Below are 17,651 nucleotides of genomic sequence, written 5' to 3'. Positions count from 1 at the left end.
CAGATCTTGCCCCTAAAGAGCTTATAGTCTTAATGAACTGTCAGAGTAATCATTTCCTCTGTTTGACAAACTGATTCTTCTCTGTTACCTTGATGGCTTAGAATTTCCTGACCTTGAATCTTACTTAATCTTCTGCTGTCATGGCCACATTGATGGTAACCATGACAACTTTTGCCTGTGAATCCTGCTTAGCATTGCTTTTCTACCATGACTTGTGTCACCCATAACTTCAATGCCACTTGCCTGCCTGACATTGAATCTTATTCGTCTCTCACCATCATACCTATGTTTGCCCATGTTCTTACGACCATCTTCTGAATATCTTGGGATTTTTTTCTGTTTTATACAATTGCTGTATCCATGATGCAGTATCATGTCATGAATCATCCTTAGATCTGAAGTCAGGAAAAGATACTTAACATACACTGCATATGTTGTCCAACTTGATTAAAATATTTGTTACTTTTGCTGAAATGCTTTCTTTTGTGTCTTTCTATGTTACAAAGGATCCTCTCTAAGAAGGGGAAAGAGATATATTTGGAAATGAAGGTAATGTAAATCTAAAAGTATATCAGTAAAAACAAATAAATAGCTTCAAGTCCCAATTCTTACACCTAGTAGCTTTTTTTGTTACCTTGGGGAGGACTTTACCTCTTTTAAGTCCCACCTGCTTTACCTGCTAAAAGAAGGCAGTTATATTTATACTATTTGTTAATATAGTGGATTGTGCACTAGACTTGGAGTCAGGAAGACCTAAGTTCAAAATATTGCCATAGACTTTTTAGTTATGTGACCCTGGTCTAGCAACAACCTCTTTGCCTCAGTTTCCTCATTTGTAAAAATGGGAATAATAACAGCCCCTACTTCTTAGGGTTGTCATGAGGATCAAATGAGATAATATTTGTAAAGCACTATGAAAACCTTAAAGTACTATATAAATGTTAGTTATTATTAATAGCTATTATCACAAGGTTGCTATGAAGAAATCAGTTTAGACAACTTAAAGCAGACTGTCATTGTGAGGTGGATTGCTTGTCCTTCTCTGATATGCTGTAAATGGCAGCATGGTTCAGTAGATTTTGCTTTTTCTTTCTGTCCCCAGAACTTAGCAGAATACATGTCATAGAGTAAATACTTCATAGATGCGTGTTGTATTAGAATTAGGAAGATCCAGGTCCAAGTCATCCAACTGGCCTTCACTCTCCTGAATGCAATAGGTTGGTTTTCCTTACTTGTCTCAATCCAAAGTGAAATAAAAAGAACATCTCCTCCCCACACCCTCTGCCTCTCCTTTGAGAATATATGTTAAATCCAATATATGCATACATATTTATGCAATTATCTTGCTGCACAAAAAAAATCAAATCAAACAAGAAAAAATAAGAAAGAAAACAAAATACAAGCAAACAACAACAAAAAGAGTGAAGATGTTATGTTGTGAACCACATTCAGTTCCCGCAGTCCTCTTTCTGGATGTAGATGACTCTCTTCATTGCAAGATCTTTGGAACTGGTCTATCTATTTGAAGAGAGTCACATCCATCAGAATTGATCATCATATAGTCTTGTTGTTGCCATGTACAATGATTTCCTGGTTCTGCTCATTTTACTTTGTATCAATTCGTGTAAGTCTCTTTAGGCCAACTCTGAAATCATCCTGGTGGTTGTTTCTTATAGAATAATAATATTCCATAACATTCATATATCACAATTTACCCAACCATTCTCCAATTGATGGACATCCATTCATTTTCCAGTTTCTAGCCACTACAAAGAGGGCTGCCACAAACATTCTTGCACATACAGGTCCCTTGTCCCTCTTTAAAATCTCTTTGGGATATAAGCCCAGTAGTAACACTGCTGGATCAAAGGGTGTGCACAATTTGATAACTTTTCGAACTGCTCTCCAGAATGGTTGGATCCATTCACAATTCCACAACAATGTATTAGTGTCCCAATTTTCCTATTTCCCCTCCAACATTCGTCATTATCTTTTCCTGTCATCTTAGCCAATCTGAGAGGTGTGTAATGGTAATAAGATGTAAATATAAAGTATTTTGCAATTTAAAAAATGCTTTTAAAAAAAATCACTGTCAGCTATTGCTGCTTCTGCTAGCTTCTTATAGAGGAACAAGAAAACAGTTACTTGGGGGTGACTAAGGTAAGATTCACCAAAGACATGGAATTTGATTTGGGCCTCAAAGAAGTAGGATTCTAAGAGGTAGAGTGGGTGCAAGGAACTCATTCAAGGAAAGAGGAATGGAACAAGAAAAGGTACAGAGGACAGAAAACATCAGAAGATAGATAGAAAATTAATTTGGCTAGAATGATACTTAGCAAAGCTTGGGAGGAAAAAGTTTGTGAGATCAGACTAGAAAGTAGTTTGAGATCAAACATTACAGGGGCTAATGAGTTTTTGCCATATCCTATAGGCAACCCTGAAGGATGCTTAAGATATGATCAGAGTAAGGAGCATCTTAAGAAGAGCCCTTTCATGACAGTGCACAGGGTGTGGAACAGGAAGGGAAACTGGAAGCAAAGAAAGCAGCTAATTGCCTATTATAGTGATTCTGATATAAATCAGTGAGGTGCTAAACAATGATGTAGGAAAAATTAAAGAGGGGAAACATGCAAAAAATGCAAACTGATTCACTTAAAATTGTTTTGAAAAGTTTTTAGATTGGCTCAAAGTTCAGTTACTACAATAAAAACAACTTGATTTTAGTTCATTACTATAGTTTCAAGTCATATAGTTGTTGATCATCATAGCTGTCAATCAGTTAATAGTTATCTATTAAGTACCTAATCTGTGCCAAGCACCATGCTAAGAATTGAAAGTATAAAGAATGTTGAGAAACAGTCCCTGATCTCAAGGAACTCATATTCTAAGGAGGGAGATGACATTAAAAAAAAAACATGATACACATAAGCTATATGCAGGATAAATTGGAAACAATCAGAAGAGAGAAGGTAACTAGCATTAAGAAGCATCAGGAAAGGCTTCTTTTGCAAAAGGTTTAGAAATGACTTTTTGTTAGCTCATCCAAAAGTGACCAGACTTTAGAAAGTTTTTTCAAATCATGAAACCGACCAGAGATTGACTGAGAAAATGGAATGCCAATATGTTCATTTACAAGAGGGAAAGAGGAAGTGAGTAATAACTTCCTAATGCTTGTTTCTCCCAGCAGAGCAGAATAATGCTTTCTTGCATTTGTACTATACTTCTTCCAAAAGGATCTGGAGATGATTTATAAAATTAAAATATACTAATATAATAGAAAATATAAAATAGAAATAATATAAGACAAAGCATTTGAGAATAAAATTTGGACACACCAATTAAGAAAAGTAAAAGGAGTAGAATTTAGCAAGCATTTGAGATGACCTAAGTACTAATCTCAATTCTGAGTTTTCTGGCATCTCAGGCAAAAGGAAGAGGAGGTTGAGTTAAAGAATGAATTGTCTGACAAAATGAAGGCATACAGATTTATCCACAGAGACAAATTTTATCCTAGATCTAGGCTCAAGCATGAATTTTTCATGAGGATCAGGACATCCTAGGCCCTTCACAATCTTGTGCCATCTTGCTTTTCCAGGCCTATCTCATATAATCCCCCATCACACATTTTCTATTCCAGCCAAAATGTATTATTTATTTTTTTCATCCCTGAGGTCATTCTATACTTTCCTGCCTCTTTGCAGTTCTGTCCCTTTGCTTATTTCCATCCTTATGCCTAGAATGTCTTCGTCTTTCTCTCTATTGTCACACTCCTATCTTTTCTTTAGAGCCCAGTTCAAGTGGCACTTCTTTGCTGGAACCTTTCCTGATACCCATTGTTGGTCATGATCCCCTCATTTAACTTTATGTGACACTTCATGCCATTTCTCTATAATGCAATCATCATGCAATATTATATATTATATCTATTTATATATTTATCTCATCATATCTTAGAGATAAACCTGACTTTTAAGGCAATACAGAGAGTAGGATCTTGGAAGTCCTACTGAGCTTGAAAAGCTTTTGAGTTTAGAGCTAATGATGATTTAGATGCTAATGAGTTTAGAGCTATCAAAGGAGCAGCCAGATTGCACAGTGGATAGAGCACTGGATCTTCAGTCAGGATGATCATTTACCTGAGTTCAAATCTGGTCTCAGACTCAAGCTGTGTGACTCTGGGCAAGTCATTTAACCCTATTTGCCTGAGTTTCCTCATCTGTAAAATAACCTGGAAAAAGAAATGACAAACCACTCCAGTATTTTTGCCAAGAAAATTGCAAATTGGTTATAAAGAATTAGACACAATTGAAATAACTGAATAACATGATTTCAAAAGACTGGACTTTCTAAATTCAGAAAGGTTTGTCATCAAGTTGGCTTTAGTATGACAAATTTTTCTGTCATAACAATTTTTGAATATTGTGAAATTATTCATATGTTCTGTTCTGCATTCTTGGAGGGAGGAGACCTATTGATGAGATGAAGAGTTGTAACAGTGAAAAAAGCAGTGGCTTTGGAGTCAGAGGCCCTGGGTTCAAATATCATACCCATCATTTGCCTATATGGCCTCCCTGTTCTTTATTTGCAAAAATGATAGGTTTATATTAAATAGCCTCAAAGATTGTTTTTCCTCTGGACCTATGACCCTTGAATCCACAGATCATTAATATTTGTGTTTTATCTTCTCACTTAAAATATAAGCTTCATAAGCACTGGGACTAGGACTTTTTGAAATTTGGTACTGGGACTAGTACAGTGCTTTACACATGGAGATAATTAATAAATATTTTTGAATGCATTAAACTATATTAGGGAGCTTAGACACCATAAGTCAGTATCCTCCATTACATTTTTCTCTAACTTCAAGTGCCCAATTCAGCATACTCAGAGGTATTGTGATCTCACCAGTTTCATGTCTCCCCATTACACTTTAGAATGGCTAATGTCTGGGGAGCCTTCCTGCTGATAGATAGTTAATCTCCTTCATGATTTGTGACACAGACTGTAGTTGAAGATGGAGAAAAGCTCTTTGAATGGACGATTCTTGTATCGACCCCCAATGTAGAGGTTAAGGAGATAAGAATAAATTGTATTTCAGCAAGGGCAGTTCTGCAAGGGATTGAGATAATATGGTCCAGGTGTTTTGCTTTCTGATGGTTTAAGTCCAGGGCCATAACTCAGGGAATCCATATGAATAAATAGTTAACATGCCCATTAGATTGCCTTTCTCAAATATCAGATGCCTTAAGTGAACCTCTTCACTTAAGTTAGCAGTAGCCAATTTGTCATTAAATTATCTTAGCTCCAGATCAGCCTAGATATATTTTAAGTTAGTCCAAGCAAGAATTGTACACTTTGGAGCCAAGATGTGAGTGGACATGTGATCATTAATGCTACAACTGCATCTCAGTCAGGCAGTTACCAGCTGTGTTATTCAGGAGAAGATCCTTGACTCCTTTGAACTTCATTTTCTCTATCTAGAAAATGTCATATTTTGTGTGTCATATATATGCACATATATATGTGTATGTCTATACATATGCATATACAAAATAACCATATATACACATATACACATAAATATGTTATATATGTATGCCTAAATGGAAACAATATATAAAATATATGTATCTGTAATTATAAATACATATGTATCTAGATACATTTATACATAAATATAGATATGTATATAAATATAGATACACATGTATCTATAAATATAGATATATATGTATACACACATGTGTAAGATTCAGAGCTGTAAGAGGAATAACATAATGCTGCTTCCTTCTCCATATATACATGCACATATGTGTAGAGATATGTATGTGTGTGGATACATGTGTGTATGTAGTGTCACGGTCTGGCATGTCCTCACTCATACATATGTATTTTGAGGAAAGTGCCATATACAAGCATATGTATTTTTATACCCATATACATACACACGCATACACACATGTTGTTTTTCAGTCATTTCCATTGTATTTAACTCTCTGTTATTCCAATTTGGGGTTTTCTTGGCAAAGATGCTGAAGTGGTTTGCCATTTCTTTCTTCTTACAGATAAGGAAACTCGGTCAAACAGAGTTAAGTGACTTATCCAGGGTCACATAGCTACTATATGTCTGAAGTCAGATTTGAATTCAGGTTTTCCTTACTGCAGATCTGGTGTTCTATCCACTGTGCTACAAAGCTGCTCCTCACTGTTCCCCGCTGCCATATGCATCGAAAAAGTAGAAAGCACTTTTCTCACAACAGATATAGACATAGACATAGACATAGACATAGACATAGACATAGACATAGACATAGACACGTATGGGTGAGGATTTTCCATCCTCTGCATAGTCTTACCTTGGAACAGTCATCAGCCTTTGTGGCCTTCTTAAATTGGATGATCTCTCTGCTATGCCAGTCCCCTTCTGTCATTGGGAGCTCCTATTGTGTCCTCCATTTTGGAGATAGGCCCAGGTCATCCAAATTTCTTTCCCCTCTGGCCTTTGCCTCTGACTTTCTGGACTTTAGCCTCATACGTCCCAAGTAATATCTTCTCAATCTCCCTCTACTCCATGTTCAGATCCCTTCTGTGTCTTATTTTTCCCCTTTAGAGCTTAAGTCCTTCAGGAAAGGGGCTGCCTTCTTTTCTCATTGTATCCCTCATAGTTAGCACAGTGCCCAGCACATTGTTAATGAATGCTTTTTGCCTTGCCTTGTTATGAAAGTTAATGAGATGACCTGGTACTATCCCTGAGACATAAGAGCAGCCATCTTCCATATGGACATATACAACAGGGGTGCTTATTGGTAGAATTTATGTTTTCCTCTGAAAAGAGGTTTGACTCTTTTCAAGCACAGTGCTTAGTTGTGCTCTCAGAGAGAACTTTTGCTTGAACAAGTTTAAGGATAGCTGCCGGCAATAGTCTTTTTCATGCATGTAATAGCTTTTGATAACTGCACATGTCATAGATATATGTATGTATGCACGCATGCATTTGTGTATGTGTGTGTATATACACACATACCTATGAATATAGGTATGTGTGTATATACACACATATCTATGAATATAGGTATGTGTGTATGTATATATACATATATTTTTTATAGGAATTCTGGAGGTCTCACTCTGGGGAGTTAGCTACAAAATACATCCCCAAGAAGCTGAATGAGTGCATGGACATCCCCTACCCTCATGGACCTTATAGTCTAGTAAGGAAAGGAAGTCCATATATTAATATTCTGATATGTTAATACCCAGTTAAAACTCTGGAGTTCTTTTTTCTATTTAATTTCAATTTAACTAATTTTCCAATTGATATTTCCTTTTCCTCCCACTCATCTTCAACCAAATGAACAATTTAAAAATTGATAAAGAAAATTCTCAATAAATATGCATAGCCAAACAAAACAAATACTCACATTGATCATGTAAAAAGAAATGTGTCTTTTTCTATAAATTAAGTAGATGGCATTCTTGAAGGCTGTTCATTTCATTGTCACCAAAGCATTACAGTGAAGTGGAAAGGGCTCCATGTTACCAGAGTTGAATTTGAATCTACATTTTGGTTGTGTGTGTGTGTGTGTGTGTGTGTGTGTGTGTGTACATGAGGCATGCACAGCTAGGTGGAGCCATGGATAGAATGCCTGGCCTGGAGTCAGGAAGACTCAAGTTCAAATACAGCCTCAGACACTTTTTAGCTTTATTAAACCAAAAGTTAGGATAACCAATTTAGTAAAGTAAGGAACAGTCACTGGCTGGTTTCAACTTATGTCTTTGCTGATCTGTAATTCGAAAGGAATCTACTTCTAAAATAGAGTGTGAAAAAAGGTGATTTAAACTTCTTACAACCTGCATTTACAAAGAGCTTTAGCATTTTCAGACAATGGGTCGTAACCATATTGTTGGAAGTAGTACCTTCAAAGACAAGATCACAAATCTTTTGAGTGTTTTGGAATATATAAACCCCAAAGGATAGGTAGTGAACATATTATGATGTCCATTTTATAGACAAGGAAATTGATGCCAAATGATTTACCCAGGGTTACCCAATTAACAAATGTCAGATTCGGAATTTTAAAGGAAGTCTCTGGATTTTAGGTCTAGTATTCTTTCTTTTATACTATGCTCCCCTTCCTTTGTATTTGATATTACAATATTTCCTTCCAATTTTTAAAGTTTTGATGACATATTGTAAACAATCCCAATTTTAATTTTTTTAAATTTAATTCTTTTAATTCACTGACATTTTTAATCTCTTTCATTTCCAAATTATACCCCTCTTCCCTAATGCAGAAAGACATCCCTTGTAACAGAGATTATAAAGAAAGAAAGGGGAGGGAGTAGTTCATCAAAACTTACCAACATATCAACTGAATGACAGTTTTCATAGTGTTCCACAACCATCTGTTTCTTTGAGGAAAAGCTTGCTCATTATAATTACATAGTGTCTAATACCCTATTTTTTTTTTGCTTTTCCCATTTGCAGCATTATATAATGTTTACTGTAATATACACATACATATGCATATATAGTACGTATATATATATATACCATATACACATATATGTATATATACTGTATTGCAGACACATATAATATTTAAATGTATATATATGATGTCATATATAACATGTATACATTTACAAACATACACATATATATATTGGTTGTCCTTACTTCACTTTTCATTAATTCACATAAACCTTTCCATGCTTCTCTACATTCTTCATATTTATCATTTCCTATGTCAGTAATATCCCATTAGCTCTACATATCCCAATTTGTTTAATCATTCCTAAATAATGACAACCATTCTGTTTTGAGTTCAATGCTACTACAAAAAGTGCTGCTACAAATATTTTGTGTATATGGGAACTTTCTATCTTTGACCTCCTTGGAATATATATCCAGCAACAGGATATTGGAGGCTAAGAACATGTCTGTTTTTATCATTTTCTTGGCATAATTCCAAATTACTTTTTAGAATGGTTGAGTCAATCCACAAGTCCACTAACACTGTATTGGAATACTCATCATTCCCAGCCCTTCCAATATTGACTACTCCCATCTTTTGATATCATTATCATTTCATTGGGTATAAGATTACAGATTATTTTTTATTAATTATCTTTTAGCTTAATAATATAAAAGACTGAATATCACCATAATTTTAACCAAATTATTGTCTAATGAGTCAGATTTGGAAAGATTTCCTGTTAACCAACAATGTACATGTTTTGCCCTCTGACTAGGCTAAAATGCAAACTCTCTGTAGGAATGAACTTTTGTCCTTGAATTCTCTAGCACTTAGCACTTCCTTCTAGCAGGGAAAGCATTCATTTCAAATTATGTTCGTAGCCAATAGTGGCTAAAAAGCTCATGGAATTATTGTGGTTTTCCATGTCTCAAAGGCTGGCATCCCCTTGGATTGGACATTCCACTGGGAATTCAGGAAGTGCCTGATGCCTACTTCTGCTCTTTAGTTGGTCAGGACATATTTACTGAACAACTTCTGTGAGGATGAGGTTTATGGGAAGCAAAACTACACCCTGTGTAATTATTAATGGTCCTAAATATGAGCTGAGAAATGTACCTCGCTCCCCAGCTTGCAGAGGTAAGAGACTATGTGGAATATTACATATATTGTCTGACACAATGGATTTATTGATTGGTTTTGCTCAATTGCTTCTTTTCTTTTTCTTTTTTAATATTGTTAGAAATAGCAGCTTACTGAGTAAGAGAATGAGAGAGATATATTCAGAAACAGATCTGATGTAAAAACAAAAATCAGTAAAAGTAAGATTTTTAAAAATCTCATTGTCTGATTGACCCCAAGGCTGACCACCTATACAATTAATCACCTTTGCAGCTAAGCCCTTCTTCTTCTTCTTTTAAAGCAGACCTGGAGGATTACAGGAGTCGGTAAAAGCAACTTTACCATCTGCCTGATATAAGTAGTATAAAGGAAAAGACAAGTTGTCATTTGCCAGGTTGGAGGCCCAGATGTTTTCTTTTGTTCAGCAAATCATTTGTCCTGAAGGTTCTCATATATTTCTCCTATCCCACCCCACCTTTTATCTACTTCAGAGAAGAGATATATTATGTTTCTCCCTTTGGATTATCATTCAGGGTATATGCCACTGGCCTTTATTCAAACTTCCATCTACATAACACCAAAATTGTTCTCAAAAATGAAAAATGTTATCCACAAATCTGTGCCCAACAACTAGTTCAAATGTGTTTTTTGCTAGATATCTGTTTTTTTAAAAAATCACATTCATGAATTTGAGGAATACTTTTGTATTGTCTTAGGAGTAGTCTTAAGAGACTCTTTTCCTAGAATAGGGATTCTTAATTTAGGACTACAGACCCTCCAAAAGATCCATGGAAAGATTTCAGGGGATCTATGATTCTGAATGGGATAAAAATGACATCTTTCTTATTCTATCCTTTAACTAAAATTTAACTTTTCCTTTAATTATTAAAAAAATACTTTTCTGAGAATATAGTTTATACAGTATACTAGATTCTGTCATTAGAGTCCATGACCCAAAGAAAATTATGAGCCCCTGCCTTAGCAGATCAAGGATGCAAAGGACAATCCTTAATCTCATCCTTCACATGTCTCCCCATTACAAAGTCCACTGGGTTATGTCTAAGAAGTTTTCCTTTTGACTGTTAATCCTCTACATGGTGTGTGACACAGATTGCAGTTGAAGACACAGAAAAGCTGTTCAGATGGTTGATTCTGGTATTGACCCTTCTATAAAGGCAGAGGAGTTTACATTAGATTGCATGTTAGTGAAGGTCATTCTGCAGTGGACTAAAGTAATGTGGTGCAGGTGCTTGCTTCCTGATGGTCTAACTTAATGTAAGGATTGCGACCTTGGGAATTTACTAAGATTCACTTAGTCTCAATTTCTTCATCTCTAAAATTAGGATAATGATACTTTTACTATTTACTTTATAAGGTTATTGTGCTCAAAATACGCTATAATTAATTAATCAATCAACTAGCAAGTAAGTAATATTTACTAGGGATATGCATATGTTTTTCAGAATAAATTTATACAAAATAAATGTGAGATAGTTAAATATAAAGTGAGAGAAGGAGAACAATAGAAGTTGGGATTAGAAAGAAAGAGGATTCTTAATCTGGAATTCACAAACCTATCAAAAACAAACCGTCTTTTTTATAAATATATTTTAACATAATTAGTTTCCTTTGTGGTCCTATGGTTCTTACTTTATGTGCTGAAAAACCTTATTTTAAAGATGAGTTTATAGGCATAATCAGATTGTCAATACCAAAAAAGTTAAATATTCACTGTAAAAGTTAATGCTTGAATTGAATCTTGAAGGAAATGAGGGATCTTTGGGAAAGAACTGAGGAAGAAGTGAATTCTAGACAAGGAGGAAGGCCAAATGCAAAATTCCAGAAAAAAAAAAGAATCTGTTGAGCTGGATTTCAGAATACAAGAATATATCCCTCTCATTCTCTTACTCAGTAAGTTATTTCTAACAATATTAAAAAAGAAAGAAGTCTAAGAAGAATGAATCTAAAATGATAGGCTCTAGAATTCTTTGATTCAGTAATCACTGACACAACATTTCAAACCTTGCTATTCAGTTAACTAAACAGAACAGAACAAAATACAGAACAAAAAATATATCAGGTCATCTCAACAATAGACAAATTGGTTAGACAACCAAAGCAATTGTACAGAACCAATGACCAAAACTAGTTTAAAAAAACCCAAGATTTGTGAAAGTCATTGGGTGTTAGGAGCTAGCCTAGGGAGAAGAAGCTAGCCATGGGCAAGAGTCAAGAGACCTCTATTTTGATTCCATCTCTTCCACTTTTTTTGTGATCCTGGGGAACTTCCCTTTCCTCATCTATAAAACAAGGGGATTGAATCATTGACTTCCAAAGAACCTTCTGATTCTGACAACTTATGAGTCTATAAAATCAGACTGAATGCAGGATCCCACTGTCCCTCCTGAATTTCCCTATCAATCCCCATTCTCTCAGAAAGCCGAGGGCAGAAGGGCGGCAAACCTGGAGGGAACCCATTTTGCTACGGTCAGCAGACTAGCCAGTAGTCTGCCTCAGGGATGGCAGTTAACACCAGTGGTGCTAGACACTGAGACATGTTTTACTTGAGACAAACTGTTTACGAAGTGTGGATTGTAGGGGCGAGTGCCAGCAGTGCCGCTGTTGGGCACCCAGCAGGCACTGCCATCCATCAGACTGTCAGGCTCTCCGGGGCTGCTAGAGTGTAAATTAATCTGGAGGCAGCCACTCCACTGCCTAATTCTCTCTCATTGCTCCCTCCAAATATGTTTGTGGTTGAAATATTGCTCCAGGCCCCTGGGGTAGCAAGCCAGGGAATGTAGTCGCTGTCTCCTTCTGGCTTCAAAGGCACATAGACTTTTCTTTATATACATGGCCCCGGAACTAGACCTATTAGTTCTGGCAAGTGTTCAGATGCTATTTGGGGCATTGGGCCAGTGGGGAAGACACTGTCTATGGTCTAGCTGAGCCTTTAGAGAAGAAGACTGGAAGATGGAGACCAGACAGAAGAAATCAGTTCAGAATGGTTTATAATACAGTCCTGGATTCAGAAGCAAAAGACCCAAGTTCCAATCTCATCTCTGACATATACTATGCCATTAGCCTCAACATAGACCCTTTCTGAGCTTTGGTTCTCTCGGCCATAGAAAAGGAATACTATTGTTTTAAATAATATAGGTCTTATTTTTTATCATATTTTTAAGGGATCTTAGAGGCTGAGTCCCCCTCATTTTACAGGTGAAAAAACTTGCCAGTAAAACTGCAGTAGAACAACACAGACAATATCTCCCTCATCCTCTCCCCAAGGGATTTGGATCTTCTACGTCAGGTCTCTATATTTTGAAAGCCTTTTATTTCATGTGACTTAGAGATTATGAGTTTTTGGTATTTAAACATTTATTAAATATGTTTCTTAGTTTTTTTTTTGTTTTGTTTTGTTTTTTTGGTTTTTTTGCTGAGGCAATTGGGGTTAAGTGACTTGCCCAGGGTCACACAGCTAGGAAGTATTAAGTTTCTGAAGCTGGGTTTGAACTCAGGTCCCCCTGACTTCAGGGCTAGTGTTCTATCCACTATCCATCTAGCTGCCCCCATTTCTTAGTATTTTAATGGATTAATGCTTATCACTGGATCATTAGAAGCAAAATGTCAATAGCTTCCTTCAAATCCCAGCTAAGATCCCACTTTTTTCTGATTTCTATTGGTTTCTGATCCCTTTCAATGCTGGTGCTTTTCCTCTATTGATGATTTACCCTGTATGTATCTTATTTATATATTGTTGTTGTCACACTTTCTCCCCATTAAGCTATGAGCTCTTTGAAAGTAGGGATTATTTTTTACCTTTTTGGATCCCCATTGCTTACAGTCTGTGAAGTGGTAGCCAATGCAAATGCTAAAGTGGTTCAGAGGGAAAAGCTAGGGATTTGAAGTCAGAAGATTTGGCCTCAGATTCTGCTTCTAATATCTGGCAACTCTGTAAATTTGAGAAAGTCACAACCTCTATGGCCTCAATTTCTTTACCTGTAAAGGGAGGGAGTGGATGAGATGATGTTTGATATCCTCAAATCTATGATCCCATGGCTTTAAAACAGAGACCAGTCCCAACCCTGCCCAGGACAAACTCCAAGAAATACATCTTTGGAATTTCTAGAGAAGAGGAGATGGGAAGATATGGATAGGAGAAGAGCTACAACTCTTTCCCTAATACTTTAGACTTCACTTTATGCTATAGTGTATTCTAGAAAATGAGAACATGAATAAATATTTCGGAATCATAGAATATCAAAATTGGAAGAGGCTTTGGAAGTCCTTTAGTCCAAAGTCCCTATGGGGGTCACATAACTGAATGTGGGGGTCGCAAAAGATTTGGCAACAGTAAAAGGCATTAGATAGTCTGCTGAGATTCAGTTCTTTATGTAAACATAAAAAGAACATCCATCTCATTGGTATGAAAATTTGCTTTTTGTCTTTAATAAATAGTAAAATAATATCCATACCAAATAATTGTTTTAAAATAAATTTCTTTATGATTTATTATCAGTAAGTATTTGATTTGTATACCTACTTGTTCTATACCTGGCCTTACATAGAAATTTCTCAGACAAAAAGGGGTCACAAGTTTAAGAATCCCTGGCCTAATCTCCTCCCTTTATAGAGAAGGAAACTGAGGTCCAATAAGATGAATACATTTTCCTCAGGTCACACCTCTACGAAGTAGCAGAGATAGACAGTGCAGCCATTTAAAATGCACAAAAAAAGCTTGCTATATAAAGTGATTCTATTGTAAATACATTTTAAGGTAATGATCATTCCCATTTGAGTCTAAAGGAAAATTCAGACTTTTATAATCTGGGGCATTCCATTCCAATTAAATCAAACAATAAAACATCTTTAGAGGATATTTAGAGCCACTCAACATATTGCCAAAATCATCTTTATAGTAACTCAACGTACATGGCTTCTGGTCTTTGCTCTAACGGTCTCTGTGAGAGGGAGCCCATCTTCTTACTAAGCAATGTGATCCAGTAGTTGGATAGTTCTGATGGTTAGAAAGTAACTTCAAATATTGAGCCAAAATCTATCTACCTACCCCATTTCAGACCATTTGTGACTTCTTTTCCTTTTCAAAGCTGCTCATCCATGTCAAAATGGTCTTGGGAATAGCCCTGGATCCTACATCCCCTGGGAATGAATGGGCATTGTGATCTCTGGCTCTAGGGGCATGTCCCAGTGATCTTCAGGGCCCCTTGCACATCCCAGAAAAGGTGTCTCGAGCAAAGGGTCATAGTCTCCCACCTGCAGTACAGATATTGCTATGTCCCACCCCTGACCTGGCCTACCTATTTAGCCTCTTTCTGAAATGTGTATGACCCAAGCATTCCCTTCTCTGCCCTCTCCCCAGGTAGAGGAGAAGGCACAAGGTCCTGCAGAGTTTTATCATTGTATGCACACCACGTATAGGTCTGCTCAGTTAAACATATGGATTCTCTTTTAAACAAAGCATTCCTAGAGGCATAGTTCCTTCACTCCCTCCAAAACCTTCCCAGGCAGCCACAGAGTCCACTTTATAGCATGAGTTTAGCTGTATAATTAAATCCAAAGCTGCAAGTTTATGAATCTGAATCTCCATGTTTCCCTGCAAGGGTGGGAAATAGCAGATGCTTTGGAGCAATAAACAAAATGAATATATAACCTTCCCCTTTTGTTGCTACCCTGCAGAACTAGTACCTGTCTAGGGAAGCCTTATTTGGGGTTTACAACTTCATAAGAGTAAGCATTGCGTCTTTTTCATTTTTTTTAATTTATCACAGTGCCTGGCATACAGTAAGCAATTAATAAAATTTTTATTGATTGACTAACTTCTAGCGTTATTATATTGTTCTGTTTTGGATTTTAACGACCATTCTAGAAATGCAGAAAAACATCATGAGCATGAGTTGACCATCACACATTATAAATATAAGTTTAAGAAGTAATGTAAAGGAATTTGTCACTTACTCTCTGTGCAACCCAAGAAGAGGAAGCATTAGACCCCAGCAGCAGATCTTGGAGACTCATACACACATACTTAGATACATTTTTCATGGTTCTGATAGTTTCCACATTCTGTACTTGCCTAGGAAAGGCTTCTTTCTGCTTTAGCACTGAAAGCTTGACACACTTAATATCAGAGGGGGTAGCAGGGAGACGGCAATCCTGGAGCTGCTAAAGGCAACTTTCTTTGTGAGTGTTACATCTTTAATTTAGGCATCCTTTAAGAGAAAATGAATAAGTCATCTTTCATTCCACATAAAAACACATGTGCATAAATATACATCCCCATACTTACTCAAGTGGACACACCTGTGTAGGTAAACCTTCCAAGCATGAAAATCTCAACCCATCCATGCTTTTCAATCCTTGGTGACTCTGCCTGTGGGTTCATCACAAGGAGCCTATCCAAAGTACTGATACTCTTCTTTGTTTCCTCTAGATAGAGGAAGGCTAATAATACAAGAGTTTTGTAATGGAGTTTGTAAGCAGTCCTTCTTCACAGGACCATAGTGATAAAGCTAGAAAGGACTCTTAAGGTCATCTTCCCCAATACCTCAGTTTTAGATGAAAAAATTGAGACTTAGAAAGACCTGCCCAGGGTCACGAAGCTGTTATGTATTAAAGATGTGGCAGGATTTGATCTCAGCTTTCTTGACTACAAGCCCAATACTCTAGCCATTGAGACAATTAGTTACCTGTATTGCACAGGTAATGAGAGGTAGAGGCAATTATCTCATCCCTTATCCTACGGTCAGTTCAGCTTCTCTTTCACTTAGACATATATTGGATGACATTCTTACATTACGTCTCTTTCTTAGATTTAGGCTTATAATGTGTGGTAGTTAATTCATGATTTTTTTACATTTTTGAATGATTTTGACTTTGGACTACTTGGAGACTGCCATGTTACATGTTTTATAATATATAAATAATACTAGAAGCTATGGATTGCCCATTATGTGATAGGCATAGGCACTATGCTAAGTGATAGGAATAGAAAGGAAAAGAAGGAAGAAGAGCAGGAAGGAAGGAAGGAAGAAGGAAGGAAGGAAGGAAGGAAGGAAGGAAGGAAGGAAGGAAGGAAGGAAGGAAGGAAGGAAGGAAGGAAAGAAGAAAAAAGGGAGCAAAAGAAGGAGAGAAAAAGGAAAAAAGAAAAGAAAGAAAAAGAAACAGACGAACAAACAAACAAAGAATGAACAAAGACATTGCTTAACCTAAAAGAAGTTACAGTCTAATAGGGGAAAGATAATAGAGACAAGGAAGCTGAAAGTAAGGAGGATGTGGAATGAGAATGATAGAGTTTCTGGGGAAAATATTGATCTTTGTTTTAAGGAGACATGTATGCAAAAGTTACATGTACCTAGCCATACATGCATATATGCTACATACATGCACAGACACACAAACATGCATTTTCTTTTATCTTTTCTCTAGCTAGTACCTTAGAGGATAACAGTATTCTTAGAGCCACAATTATGAAAGATATTTCTAGGTTGAATAGAGGTAAAAGAAGGTGTGTTTCCCTTCAAAGGTAATGTAGGTTTGCAAGAGTGCACCCACCTGAAAACATCTCTAAGCTTCCTAGAAGACCATTGGACATATCCTTGCCCAACACAAATCCTTCTTAGCTGGCTCTCACTGTTATAATTGCTTTTCATTTTTTTATCTCTCCCCACATATCAGAGCCTTCCATCTACACCAGATGCCTATGAAACCATTAAGAAGAGGAAAAGAAAGGTTTCAGATACTTTTCTCTAAATAGAGAATCTGTTCAAAATATTTATAGTATACTTCAATTCAGGATTCAGGACAACTAGCTATATTAAAACAATAGCAGTTCACAAAAATATAGCACTTTTGGCACTCACTCATTGGATGCTCAGGATTATTTGACCTAGGTCTGTTTCCTCATCTGTGCAATAATAACCCATAGCACTTATCTAACAGTATTGTTAAAAGGATCAAAAAAGATAATATATGCAAATAATTTTGTAAACCTTAAAGCACTATATAATTGGCAACTATTGTTGTTATATGTAAAAT

The 17,651-nt window shown here is 36.3% G+C and overlaps 1 protein-coding gene across 1 annotated transcript in view; it reads left to right on the top strand.

Annotated features, from left to right (window-relative positions):
• The window catches only part of HS3ST2 (heparan sulfate-glucosamine 3-sulfotransferase 2), a 144,353-nt gene that overhangs the window by 72,308 nt on the left and 54,394 nt on the right, over positions 1-17,651 (top strand). The gene's annotated exons all lie outside the window — the stretch shown is intronic.

Source organism: Antechinus flavipes, chromosome 1 (assembly GCF_016432865.1).
Source record: "Antechinus flavipes isolate AdamAnt ecotype Samford, QLD, Australia chromosome 1, AdamAnt_v2, whole genome shotgun sequence".
In the NCBI taxonomy this organism is placed as follows: Eukaryota; Metazoa; Chordata; class Mammalia; order Dasyuromorphia; family Dasyuridae; genus Antechinus; species Antechinus flavipes.
Note: the sequence above shows the minus strand (reverse complement) of the source record. Positions and strands in the feature narration are given on the sequence as shown.